General features: G+C 37.3%; 1 protein-coding gene across 9 annotated transcripts in view; it reads left to right on the plus strand.

Annotated features, from left to right (window-relative positions):
• Positions 1 to 13,453, plus strand: part of NRG1 (neuregulin 1) — a 1,069,619-nt gene that overhangs the window by 367,963 nt on the left and 688,203 nt on the right. The gene's annotated exons all lie outside the window — the stretch shown is intronic.

Consider the following 13,453-nt stretch of genomic DNA (forward strand, 5'->3'; position numbering starts at 1 on the left):
AACTCTAAAGAGTTCATGATACCAAATACACATCTCATTCATTTTCATTGAGCGTTATGTGGCTTTTTGAAGTCAGATGTTCAAAAGTATTGTTTTACAGATGAGAAAATGGAAAGCTGATAACTGGTTTTTATTAATAAAGCAAGTGACTAGTAGACATATTAGTAGAACTACATATTTAGATTCCTAATCTAAATTATGTTGTTCCAACAAACTATGTTGCATTTAATTTTGAGTTTAAGTGAAATAACCATCCTAGGTTGTATTTACCAAATAGTTATTATGTACCAGATCATAGGCTATACATTTCAAGTTTTTAAATTATGATATGGAAGAGAGAGTCTTCTAGATGAGGTAGATAGAAATGGCCAATCAAGATACATCTGAAAGAAATTAATTTACAGTTTATTTTAATAAATTATTTTAATAAATGAGATTACTGTGAGCTTTTGTAGGTATGAGCAGTATTTTACTAGTTGCAGTGTAGATGTGCCACAGTGGCAGGAGGTAATTGGACAAGAAAGATATGCAGACCAAGAATAAGACATTTTCTTTTTGTCATATTTAGCATAAGACAAAAATATATCTTCCAAAAAAGAACATTTGTGGTAGACACTTTCCTTCCTTTAAGGCATGACATCTAGTGGTATCCATTTACTTCCTTTGTGGCCATTTTAACTCTGGTCCTGAATTGGACAGAGCTGAAGTATCAGCATGAAGTGAAATGGGTTCTTGTTAAAATGTCCTTGGGATTGCCATGTGTTTCAGTTCTTATAGGTGACTGTCATGCATGGTTGCCAAGTCACTGAAGAGACAATGTTAGTATGATGACCTTGGGCACAGATGGAACCGCAGGATAGGATTCCTTCTTTTCCCTTCCATATAGATAGTTTGAAGCTCATTTACACTGAGTAGGATAGCATGTAACTGTAAAGATGAAAATTTAAAAAACACTATAACAAAACAGGAGAAAGAGAAGAAGAGAGGATGATCAGACAGGTGAAGAGAACAAAGCCATATATTAGATTCTGTGTGTATTTTGGTCTGTTAGAAGAAACTGCATCCCAGAATTGTAAAGAAAGAAAATAAAACCATGAATGAAAGAGGAGAGATCACAACCAACACTAAAGAAATACAAACAATTATAAAAAATATATTATGAGCAACTATATGCCAACAAATTAGGCATAGAAGAAATGGATGCATTCCTAGAGACATACAAACTACTAAAACTGAAATAGGAAGAAATAGAAAACCTGAACAAACCCATAACCAGCAAGGCAATTGAAGCAGTCATCAAAAACCTCCCAACAAGTAAGAGTCCAGGGCCAGATAGCTTACCAGTGGAATTCTACCAAACGTTTAAATAATTAGTACCCATTCTTCTGAAGCTGTTTCAAAAAATAGAAATGGGGGGGGGGGGACTTCCAAACTCTCTCTATAAGGCCTGCATTACCTTGATCCCAAAACAAGACAAAGACCCCACCAAAAAGGAGAACTGTAGATCAATATCCCTGATGAACAGGGATGCAAAAAAATCTCACCAAAATCCTAGCCAGTAGGATCTAACAGTACATTTGAAGGATTATTCACTACAACTAAGTGGGATTTATTCCTGGGCTGCAAGGGGGGCTCAACATCCACAAATCAATCAATATGATGTAGTACATTAATAAAAGAAAGGACAAGGACCATACGATCCTCTCAACAGATTCAGAAAAAGCATTTGACAAAGTGCTGTACTTTGTCAAGGCACCCTTTCTTCATTAAAGCTCTTCACAGCGTAGGGGGAGAGGGAACGTACCTCAATATGAGCATAAAACCATAGATGAAAAGCCCACAGCAAAAATCATTCAAAATGGGAAAAACTGAGAGCTTTGCCCCTAAGGTCAGGAACACTTGGCGAGGATGAGCAATTGCTGTTCAACAGAGTTCCTAGAAGTCCTAGCCTCAGCAATCAGACAACAAAAAGAAATAAAAGGCATCTACATTGGCAAAGAAGTCCAACTCTTACTCTTTGCAGATGACATGATATTCTGTATGGAAAACCCAAAGACTTCACCTCAAAATTGTTAGAATTCATACAGGAATTCGGCAAAGTGGCAGGACATAAATCAATGCACAGAAATAAGTTGCATTTCTATACATAACAATGAGACAGAAGACAGAGAAATTAAGAAGCCAGTCTCATTTACAATTTCATCCAAAACCATGAGATCCCTAGGAATAAACCTAACCAAAGAGGCAAAGGTCCTGTATTCTGAAAACTATAGAACCATGAAAGAAATTGAGAAAGACACAAAGAGATGGAAAAATGTTCTGTGCTCATGGATTGGAAGAACAAATATTGTTAAAATGTCTATGCCACCTAGAGCAATCTATACATTCAACACAATCCCTGTCAAAATACCATCAACTTGTTTTACAGAGTTGGAACAAATAATATTTGTATGGAACCAGAAAAGACACTGAATAGCCAAAGGAATGTTGTAAAAGAAAACCAAAAGTGATGGCATCACAATTCTGGATTCCAAGCTCTATTACAAAGCTGTAATCATCAAGACAGTATGGTACTGACATAAAAACAGACATATAGATCAATGGAACAGAATAAAGAACCCTGAAATAGACCCTCAACTCTATGGTCAAATAATCTTCGACAAAGTAGGAAAGATTATCCAACGGAAAGAAGACAGTCTCTTCAACAATGGTGTTGGGAAAATATGACAGCCACATGCAGAAGAATGAAACTGGACTACTTTCTTACATCATACACAAAAATAAACTCAAAATGGATGAAAGATCTAAATCTGAATCAGAAATGAAAGTCCTAGAAAAGAACAGAGGCAGCAACATCTTTGACCTCTGCCATAGCAACTTCTTGGTAGACACATCTCTAGAGGCAAGGGAAACAAAGGCAAAAATGCACTATTGGGACTTTATCAGGATAAAAAGCTTTTGCACAGCAGAGGAAACAGTCAACAAAACCAAAAGACCTACAGAATGGGAGAAGATACTCACAAATGACATATCAGATAAATGGCTCCTACCCAAAATCTATAGACTTATCAAACACAACACCAAAGAATAAATAATCCAATCAAGAAATGGGCAGAAGACATGAGCAGACATTTCTCCAAAGACATACAAATGGTCAACAAACACATGAAAAAATTCTTAACATCACTCAGCATTGGGGAAATACAAATCAAAACCACAATGAGATACCACCTCACATCACTCAAAATGGCTAAAATAAACAAGTCAGGAAACAACAGATGTTGGAGAGGATGCAGAGAAAGGGGAAGCCTCGTACATAATTGGTGGGAAAGCAAACTGGTGCAGCCACTCTGGAAAACAGTGTGGGGATTCCTCAAGAAGTTGAAAATAGAGCTAGCCTCCAACCCAGCAATTGCACTATGGGGTAGGTATTTACCCCAAAGATACAGATGTAGTGATCCAAAGGGTTGCCTGCACCCCAATATTTATTTTTTTTATTTTTTAATTTTTTAATTTTTATTTATTTATGAGAGGGGGTGGGGCAGAGACACAGGCAGAGGGAGAAGCAGGCTCCATGCACCGGGAGCCCGACGTGGGATTCGATTCCGGGTCTCCAGGATCCCGCCCTGGGCCAAAGGCAGGCGCCAAACCGCTGCGCCACCCAGGGATCCCTTTTTTTTTTTATTTTTATTTTTTTTTTTATTTTTATTTATTTATGATAGAGAGAGAGAGAGAGTTTTTTTATTTTTATTTATTTATGATAGAGAGAGAGAGAGAGAGAGCCAATATTTATAGCATCAATGTCCACAATAGCCAAACTATGGAAAGAGCCCAGACGTCCATAGATAGATGAATGGATAAAAAAAGATATGGTGTATATACACAATGCAACTACTCAGCCACCAAAAAAATGAAAGAAATCTTGCCATTTGCAATGATGTGGATGGAACTAGAGGATATTATGCTAAGTTAAATAAGTCAATTAGAGAAAGACAATTCTCATATGATCTCACTTATATATGGAATTTAAAAAACAGAAGATCATAGAAGAAGAGAGGAAAAAATAAAACAAGATGAAATTAGAGAGGGAGACAAATCATAAGAGAATCTTAATCAGAAAACAAACTGAAGCTTGCTGGAGGGAGTGGTAGGGAGGAATGTGGTAACTGGGTGATGCACATTAAGGAGGGCATGTGATGTAATGAGCACTGAGTATTATATAACACTCATGAATCACTGACTTCTACCTCTGAAAACAATAATACATTATATGTTAATTAATTGAATTTAAACAAAAATTTTAAAACATTAAAAAATCTCATTTGAAAGCCCATGCTCTTTCCTTTACCATATCCTGTGAATGTATATCACATTTTTCCCTTGTCCATGGGTAGAAGGCCATCTATTTTTCAAATTAAGCTTCTTATTTATTTTAGATGATATTTACCTATAACACACTATGGAAAACGTCTCTATGTCTCTGCCTTGGGATAACATACTTTTTATCAAAGGAAAAAAACTAACATTTACCAACTATTCCCTTCCCCTTGTAGAACTTAGGGGGGAAAGGAGAAAGCAGAAGACCACAATTTATGACAAACTGCAATTTATCCAAGGGCTTCTAAATGATCAAAGAGGGCAACAGAGAGATGATTTCCTTTAAAAGGATTGGATTGAGTTGGATTTCTGAAAGGAAAAGGATCTCCCAAATGGTGGGTGTTCAGATCAAGTGACATGTTATACTACCTAAATGGCATTTAAGAACAGAAGTGTTTGGTATTCAACTTGAAGATGCCTGCACTGCTGTGATGCCCCCTCTACTTGTATGATCCTGAACTCTAACTATGTGTATCAATCATATCCTTGATGTGAGAGAGAATGGAGGGAAACTGACAAGAGCAGCTTTTGATGATAAAACTGGGAGCCAAATGCAGGCAAGACAAACTGTGGGAGGAGGAGAGCTAGAGTTGAAAGGATGGAATTTTCTATAAGAAATACAAAGATTTCTGATATCTGACTCCTACTTCTATTAATTAGACTAGAGATTTATCTTTTCTGAAAAACATTCTAATCATATATCACTCACTTTAGTTCCACAAAGCAATGTTGTCATAAAATCATGTATACTTTTACCGATTTTAGAAATGAACAAAAGACCGCATAAGATTGTACATTTATCATAATTATTGGCAGGTACAATTATCATCTTCATTATAAAAAGGATTACAACTGAATGTACAGGTTGACAAATGTGAAAGAGTTTCTCCAAGAATAAATGGGTACTGAAGCATTCAAAAGTCTGCAAAATCTGAGAAGCCTAAATGGGATCTCTTCCAAAATAATTATAATAACAAATTATCATCATAGTCTCTGAAATATATTCAGTTAACAAGACAATTGGTCATCTTACAAATATTTATTGAGACTCACACTTCTGTGATGTGGGTTACAGGTAGATTGTAAGAATTAGAATCATCCCGAATGGAACTTGCGTTCTAATATAAGGGACCAAAGCAACATGCAGAAACTAAGGTTGATCTGATTTAAGAAGTATGTGGTATTAACTCAATTGAGTAGAAGGTGATCAGTGAGAGCTGCACGGAGGAAGCGGACACTTGAATTGACTCATAAAGGGGTTGGACAGGAAGAAAAGGTTCTCATTGTATAAGCAAAGCCACATTAGTGGTATTAAATATGGTGTGCTTAAGGGCTGGGGGGATAAGGCTGACAGGCAGGAGAATGTATATTAAAGAGTGAAAAAAATGAAAGAAGTCAGGCTGGATCATAGAGGGACTTGAAGTCTCAGGAGTAGGGCTTAGTTGATTTATGAGAAAGATAACTGGCATGATATTTTAGGATAGATACAACAAAATCACTTATATTTTTACTGGTTTACTTTTTTGGGATATATTTTTTTATTGGAGTTTGATATGTCAACATCTAGGATAACACCCAGTGCTCATCCCATCAAATGCCCCCTCAGTGCCCAACACCCAGTCACCCAACCCCCCGCCCACCTCCCCTTCCACTACCCCTTGTTCATTTCCCAGAGTTAGGAGTCTCTCGTGTTCCATCACCCTCACTGATATTTCCCACTCATTTCCTCTCCTTTCCCCTTTATTTCCTTTCACTATTTTTTATATTCCCCAAATGAATGAGACCATATAATGTTTGTCCTTCTCCAATTGATGTACTTCTCTCAGCATTATACCCTCCATTTCTATCCATGTTGAAGCAAATGGTGGGTATTTGTCGTTTCTAGTGGCTGAGTAATATTCCATTGTATACGTAGACCACATCTTCTTTATCCATTCTTCTTTCGATGGACACTGAGGCTCCTTCCACAGTTTGGCTATTGTGGACATTGCTGCTATAAACATTGGGGTGCAGGTGTCTTGGTTTTTCACTGCACCTGTATCTTTGGGGTAAATCCCCAGCAGTGCAATTGCTGGGTCGCAGGGCAGTTCTATTTTTAACTCTTTGAAGAACCTCCATACAGTTTTCCAGAGTGGCTGCACCAGTTCACGTTTCCACCAACAGTGCAAGAGGGTTCCCCTTTCTCCACATCCCCTCCAACATTTGTGGTTTCCTGCCTTGTTAATGTTCCCCATTCTCACTGGTGTGAGGTGGTATCTCATTGTGCTTTTGATTTGTATTTCCCTGATGGCCAGTGATGCGGAGCATTTTCTCATGTGCTTGTTGGCCATGTCTATGTTTTCTTTGGTGAAATTTCTGTTCATGTCTTTTGCCCGTTTCATGATTGGATTGTTTGTTTCTTTGCTGTTGAGTTTAATAAGTTCTTTATAGTTCTTGGATACTAGCTCTTTATCTGATAGGTCATTTGCAAATATCTTCTCCCATTCTGTAGGTTGTCTTTTAGTTTTGTTGACTGTTTATTTTGCTGTGCAGAAACTTTTTATCTTGCTTAAGTCCCAGTAGTTCATTTTTGCTCTTGTTTCCCTTGCCTTCATAGATGTATCTTGCAAGTAATTGCTGTGGCCAAGTTCAAAAAGGGTGTTGCCTGTGTTCTCCTCTAGGATTTTGATGGATTCTTGTCTCACATTTAGATCTTTCATCCATTTTGAGCTTATCTTTATGTATGGTGTAAGAGAATGGTCTAGTTTCATTCTTCTGCATGTGGATGTCCAATTTTCCCAGCACCATTTATTGAAAGAGACTGTCCTTTTTCCAGTGAATAGTCTTTTCTGCTTTATCTGATATTAGTTGACTATAGAGTTGAGGGCCCATTTCTGGGTTCTCTATTCTGCTCCATTGATCTATATGTCTGTTTTGTGCCAGGACCACACTGTCTTGATGATCACAGCTTTGTAGTACAAACCTGAAATCTGGCATTGTGATGTCCCTGGCTCTGGTTTTCTTTTTCAATATTCCCCTGGCAATTCTGGGTCTTTTCGGATTCCACACAAATCTTAAGATGATTTGTTCCAACTCTCTGAAGAAAGTCCATGGTATTTTGATAGGAATTGCATTAAATGTGTACATTTCCCTGGGTAGTATGACATTTTCACAATATTAATTCTTCCAATCCATGAGCATGGAATATTTTTCCATCTCTTTGTGTCTTCTTCAATTTCTTTCAGAAGTGTTCTGTAGTTTTTAGGGTCTAGATCCTTTACCTCTTTGGTTAAGTATATTCCTAGGTATCCTATGCTTTTGGGTGCAATTGTAAATGGGATTGATTCCTTAATTTCTCTTTCTTCAGTTTAATTGTTAGTGTATAGAAATGCCACTGATTTCTGGGCATTGATTTTGTATCCTGCCACACTGCCAAATTGCTGTATGAGTTCTAGCAATCTTGTGGTGGAGTCTTTTGGGTTTTCTATGCTTTTACTGGTTTAGTAATGAACAGGACACCTGCTCTATTATGTTTCTTAAATGGTGATAAACACAATTTGCCTACCTGTGCATTTGCTTACTATAGTGCAGCCTGATGATATGGAGACCAAATAGCCCATGACCAACACTACTGATTAATTGGTTTCATTAAAACAAGTAGTTATTGTGGCTTAACACAAATGGAAATAAGGTTCAAACCCAACATGCCAAAATTAGAGAAATAGAAAATAGATTTTTCTGATTTAATAGATTTTAAAACTCAGTCTTTGCAACATTAAAAGTAGTGATGTAATGGCTCCATTTTGGCAAGGGCCAGTTGCTCAAGGTGTATGGTGCTACTTAGAGCACTTTGCAGCAACACAAGAGAAGGGATGAGGATAATTCCAATGAATCTTACATAAAAGATGTTGACAGTGTGAATTTATAATATATGGATCTGTAGAGTATTCTTGTTTCTTTTTTAAAAAAAAATTATTTATTTATTTTAGAGAAAGAGAGATAGTAAGAGAGAGCATGAGCAGGAACCTGATGTGGAGCTCGATCTCAGGATCCTGGGATCATGACATAAGCCCAAAGCAGATGCTTAACTGAGCCATCCAGGCACCCCATATTCTTGTTTATTTAGAAGAATGTTTCACACTGGGAGTGGGGGGATACTCCATTAAGAATCAATCGACAGGAAGACACTGGGACAAGACAGTCAAGGACAAAGTTAGGAATGAATTTAAGTTAGATGTTAGCATTGATAGTGTGGCTTGGAGTGATATGATAGATTAGAAGACTCCAATTGGTTCACCTGTGAGAAGGGCAATTAATAATACCTTATATTACCCTGTGTGTTTTCAGAAAGAACCCTAAATTTCCAGGTGAGGATGTGGATAATCTCAAAATCTTTCTCGGTAAAAAAAAATGTGAACCACTCTGACCCAACTTCATTTAGAGGTGGGAAGATCTCTCTCTGAGAATATAAATTATGACACTTGGCTTTAAATTAAAATATTATATTATCACTAACTTTTAAGTAATATTCTATCATTAAGGATATTTCTTCTAACAGTGCAGATATCTAGTGCTTCAGCTATTGCATTTCTTTTTTTTTTTAAGATTTTATTTATTCATTCATGAGAGACACAGAAACACAGGCAGAGGGAGAAGCAGCCTCCACTCAGGGAGCCTGATGTGGGACTCCATCCTGGTTCTCCAGGATCACACCCGGGGCTGCAGGCGGCGCTAAACCGCTGCACCACAGGGGCTGCCCCAGCTATTGAATTTCTTAAGCTGAACAATTTCTGAACATTTAAGATACACGTTATCTAATAACATCTTTGTTTTTATAAGTTTTACTTCTGAATTATGTTATGTTACCAGAAAGCAGTGTACTAGGAGTGTTTTACTTTATAATTTGTAGAAATTCCTTCCCGGAGTTACAGTTTAATGTTTTGTCCTCAGATTTTTTTTTTACTGAGATCGATATAAGAATAGCACAGGAGAAACCTACTTATATTTTCTATAAAACTGTAGTTGAAGACTTTGTGTAATGCAATGTCCCTTATACAAGGAGTTATATGATGAAGCTCTCCTAGGACTTAATGCCCATAAACGACACGTACTTAAAGATGATTTTACAAATTTTCTTTAATCTGTAAACATTTCATTCCATTCTCATTTTTCCTTGGCTACCAGGAAACTCACAGTTAAATTTGAATCACAATTAGAATAACAATTGGAGTAACTACTCGATTCATTAGTCCTGGTACAATTTTTTTTTATTCAGAAGTTTCACTTTATTACCCTATTTTCTTAATTGCCTTGTTATATATATTTTAAAGTGATAGCTTGCATCACATCCTTCTTCAAAGAGTAGTAGACTATTTTTGAGAGTAGCTAGCTATAAATCTAGAAAAGTAAAGTACAAATTGGTTCCTCAAAACCTACCCCTTAGCTAGTCTGCCACCATTCCTTTTCTTCCCTGTGAGTAGACCATAACAATTAAAAGGATCCTTTAATAGATATCTGATTGCATAGATCAAGTAATAGACACAAGAATCATAATTTATATATTTTCTCATAATGTGAGGTTTCAGAAATTTTCCTGAGACACTTAGTAATTTTCACATACCTGTTTATCAGGTAACATCCTATAGGGGCTGTCCCAATAGTAGAATCAAGTGACACTGAATTCTTAGGCCCTGGGCAAAGGCCCACCTCTTGTCACATTATGCACTCAGTGTTCCTTTGTCAGTTAGAAGTCATTTTGATCTGGATTCTAAAGCTATTCGTGGGACTTAAGAAAAATTATTTAAGAGCAAGCAAGCGCGGAGTGGGGAGGGAAAGAAAAAAAGGAATAGAGACACTCTCAAGCAGATTTCACTGATTGCAGAGACCAGTGCACCATGAGATCATGAGATCGTGACCAGAACTGAAACCAAGAGTTGGACGCTTAACCTACTGAACCACTCAGGTCCCCATTTGTGGGATTTTTAGATGTGGCCTAGTTTCTGGCCATATTTCTACTGTCTGTGCTTAAGGAAATCAAGTGGAAACCCTGAATTTTGAAAAAAGGATCTTTCTTCATTTAGCAGTTCAGCTGGAGGTGGTATAGAAATCCCTCCACCTGCAAAAATCTTGCTAAGACTTTAAAGCTCACCTTCTAATCACATCCTCTATGTAGCATTCTCTGAACTTTTCTTCCTGCCCTTGACTCCAAACTGAATTAATCCCTACTCCTCTGTTTATATGTTGTGATTTATACGCACTGCTATTATAGTACTTAGAATGTGATATTATAATAACTTATTTTTCTGTCTTGGATAAATCATCCTTACACTCTTTTATTCTGAAGTCTAGTCATTAAACCTGTTTTCACTAATGAATTTAGGCGTTTTTTTTTAAAATGTGAAGATCACATTGAAAATTATATAATATCAGCTATCTACCTGAGTTCTCAAGAGTTCTCCAGACTCTGCTGCTTATTTAAAGCCAGAAGCTCTCCCTTGAGAGGCGAGCTTTGAGAGTAGGGCATCTGGGTTATGTCTGAATGTTGGGGGTTTTAAGGACCAAAGTTTTGAACCTATGTTTACTTTATTTCTCTGTTCTCAGATAACTTACTTCCCTCTGTAACTTTTATTTTCTGAATATAGAGGTACCTTTTTCTCAGTACTGGATACCATATTGAAATTATTGCAGTTACATAGTAATGTATTTGCCTTTTCATTTTATTTATCTTTCTTTGGTCCACAAGCCTTTCCATCCCTGATCAGCTTACCTACAAAATACCCATTTTCTATTTTCATACTCCCTGTTCCCCTTTATGTCTCTTCAAAAAAACCTTTGAAATGCTACAATGAAAAATGATTTTCTTTTCTCAGTGCTATAAGCATGCTCATCTTCTGTTCTTACATTATGCCATTTCTTCTACTTCATCTCTCATAAAATGTGCATGTTCTCATTTTCATGGCCATCATATCTATTTGTGTGTTGGCTTATTCTCCTTAGTCCCACCCCGGGGGCTAAAGGTGTCCGCCACCTTCATCGGCAACAGCACAGCCATCCAGGAGCTGTTCAAGCGCATCTCAGAGCAGTTCACAGCCATGTTCTGGCGCAAGGCCTTCCTACACTGGTACACGGGTGAGGGCATGGACGAGATGGAGTTCACAGAGGCCGAGAGCAACATGAATGACCTGGTGTCTGAGTACCAGCAGTACCAGGATGCCACGGCCGAGGAGGAGGAGGTGGCCTAGAGCTGATACCTGGTAAAGCACCGCACAGCTCTTCCACCCTGCAGCCCCCAGCTGGCCCCTTCTCAGACTCTCTGCCAAGCATCAGGCTGCAGAGAAGGAAAGAACACTGACTACAAGTTTGGGCCCAACTCCATACACAGTGATCACCTCGGTTGGGAGGGCAGGGGGATGCTATGGGGCCCCAGAGCAAAGGCATGTTGCTTGCCAGGAGTCACTTAATAAATGGGTCTCTCAGCTTCAAAAAAAAAAAAAAAAAAGTTCTCCCCACTTAATAAGACTCATTTCTTTTCTCTGAGAAAGCCAGTAAAAAAAAATCCATTTTTAATAAAGTCTTTGCACTGGAAGGCACAGACACATCAAACACTGAGACCTTATCTCTTCCATGTTCTCTATATTTTCACTCCAATTAAACAAAGACTAAGTTCAGAAGAAGGTGGGAAGCCTGATAAGCATTTGCAAATAAGTACCTTACCATTCAATAGGATTTCAGAGAATTCCATCCCAATTGGGAGAACCCTGTTGCCAATATGACATCTCTACTATTTGGTTAACTCTTATTCTGATGTTAGAAAGCAGACACAAAACAACTACAATAGGTGACACCTAAAGTAAAAATCACAGTAAACGTTAATGACTGAGAGCACATTTTGTTACCAGTGGAAGAGGCATTTTAGGAGAAAAACGACTTATAAAGAGGAAGCAAGTGATTTTTGACCTACTTGAAAACCCATATACTTAGCTCAATTGACTAAAAGTCTATATGAAGAAAATAAATCTTTCAGCTGGAAGGTCGGATTGATTCATTGAGTGAAGTATCATTTGCCCACATTTTACTATGTGGACAATTGTATGAAAGGCCTATTTTGGTTCGGACAGCTCCCCTCTACATCCCATCTCTGTGAAGGGGGCTTAAGTGCTAAAAGTCTTTTTTTTTTTCAGATTGTATGCAATAGGTATAGTAATGATCTCACATTCCGTTTGAAGTACCATATTTATTAAGATAATCTCTTATTTCTAAACTAGTTTATCATCAAATAAAAATTAAAGCTCACAGAGTTTTTCCTATGCTGGTAAAAATCAATTTCTTTAATTTTTTAAAAGAATTTGAAAGGCAATAAATAACATGCTTTTCTTTTCTTTTTTTAAAAATCACTGCCCAAAATACATTGAGAAAATATTATACTTCATGTGGTAACTGTCCTTTTACTATGAAGGCATTAATTTCATTTTATTTTTAGTGCTTGCTCACAGTTCACTTTTAAGAGTGTCCTTTAGGCTTGTTAGGTTCAAAGGAAAGAATAAATTTCCTTTTGATTTAAAATGTCTGTGTTCTCATTGGATATTAATAGTAGAACTAATAGCAGGGTGGCCTGGTACACACTTTTACTGTCCTCTCCCAGCTAATCAGTGAAGTGCAAATGTTCCTCACTGTGCTTTTGATGATGAAATAGAGATAACATTTCATGTTTTATAATATGTTATATTTCACAAAGCTCTTCCACATTCCTTACCTCATTTAAACCTCACAAACAATTCTGTGAAGTAGGTATTTTTTTCCCATTTAAATGCAGAGAAATTGGGATGTCTGGGTGGCTCAGCATTTGAGTATCTGCCTTCAGCTCAGGGCATGGTTTGGAAGTCCTGAGATCAAGTCCCACATCAGGCTCCCTGCGAGGAGCCTGCTTCTCCCTCTGCTTCTCTGTCTCTAATGAATAAATAAGTACAATCTTTTAAAAATAAATAAATAAGTGCAAAGAAATTGATATTCAAGGAAGCCATGATTTGACTGATACTACAAAGTTAGTGTCAGACCCAGGGCTTAAATCCATTTCGTCTTGCTTGTATCCCAGGGCCCT

The sequence above is a fragment of the Canis aureus genome, chromosome 15, assembly GCF_053574225.1.
Source record: "Canis aureus isolate CA01 chromosome 15, VMU_Caureus_v.1.0, whole genome shotgun sequence".
Lineage (NCBI taxonomy): Eukaryota > Metazoa > Chordata > Mammalia > Carnivora > Canidae > Canis > Canis aureus.